A 1,380-nucleotide genomic window follows, 5' to 3' on the forward strand; every position below is an offset into this window, starting at 1 on the left:
GTGCTCTATCTCTCTAGTCAGCTTGTGATCTAAACCAGAGCTATCTCTCTCTCTCTCTCTCTCTCTCTCTCTCTCTCTCTCTCTCTCTCTCTCTCTCCGGTGTGTGTGTTTGTTCTCTAGAGCCATAGCGATCTGAACCAGAGTTGCCATCATCGCGATCTCAAGGCAAAACCTCACGCATTGTGATCTGAACCATAGTCACCATTGTCACGATCTACTGTCGTCATCTCTTTGTCTCTCTCTATTTCTCACAAACCAATTCCCATCGCCGGTATTGTTTAGGTGGGTGAACAATGATGATCAATAGTGCTCCCTCTCTGTCGTTCTAGATCGCGGCGGTAGCTAAGGTTGCAGACCACTGATGGCGTACGGATGAAAGAGGAGAAAAGAGAAGGAAAAAAAAGAAAAAAAAAAAAGAAATATTAATTGATATATTTTGTAATGAATTAATAAATTAAAAAAATAACAATTTTTATATTATTAATTGTAATGAAAAAAAATTATTGATATAAATGAAACAAAATACATGAATATTAATTGATATAAATTTATTTCAATTAAATAACTTCTTTGGTATTGTAATAATAATAAATAAATAAATAAATTGTTCTAATTGATATTAATGAAAACAAAATGAAATAATAAAAAAATGAAATAACTTCTATTAAATGAAATTAAAAAAATGAAATAACAATTGTTGTAATGAAGTTTATCAATTTTTATATTAATTTATACTAATTATATTAACTTCTATTAATAAAATAATTTTTTTAAAAAAAATTAAAACTGAAGAAAATGAAAAAATAACAATTTTTATATCTTATAAGGGCAAAAAAGACATTACACAACAAAAAACTACTTTACAGCTTATTCAACCAAATACCACTCTGCTGATTAAATCTATAATCTCATAACTGTACCAAACAGGTTAACAGCTTAGGTTTAAAATTATAATCTATATCTGTTAAGCCATAATCTATAATTACTTTCTCACAGCTCTATCAAACGGAAGCAATAAGGCTTGGTTTGAAAAATAAATTGGGACTAATTTAACCCACTAAAAGACAAAATAGATTAAAAATCAATAAGATAAAATATCACATTTAAATCATAATCATTTCATTTTTTTTCTTACACAAAATTATAAAAAAACCAAAAGTTCTTTCCAAATGAAACGTTTTTAGCCAAACTAAAATAGCCAAAAAGGCAGGCTAAAAAAATTCTTCCCAAAGACTGGTTTACTCTGTTTTGAATTCCAGTCTTCTTTTCTCTTCTTCCCCTGTTTTCATTGTACACATGATAAGGAAGACATAAATTAAAATGGATGTTTGTATTTAACATACTCCAAGGAAAAAACAAAGCACCACTGAGAATGCCATG

This window comes from Camellia sinensis, chromosome 1, assembly GCF_055761805.1.
Source record: "Camellia sinensis isolate YWXY chromosome 1, ASM5576180v1, whole genome shotgun sequence".
NCBI lineage: Eukaryota > Viridiplantae > Streptophyta > Magnoliopsida > Ericales > Theaceae > Camellia > Camellia sinensis.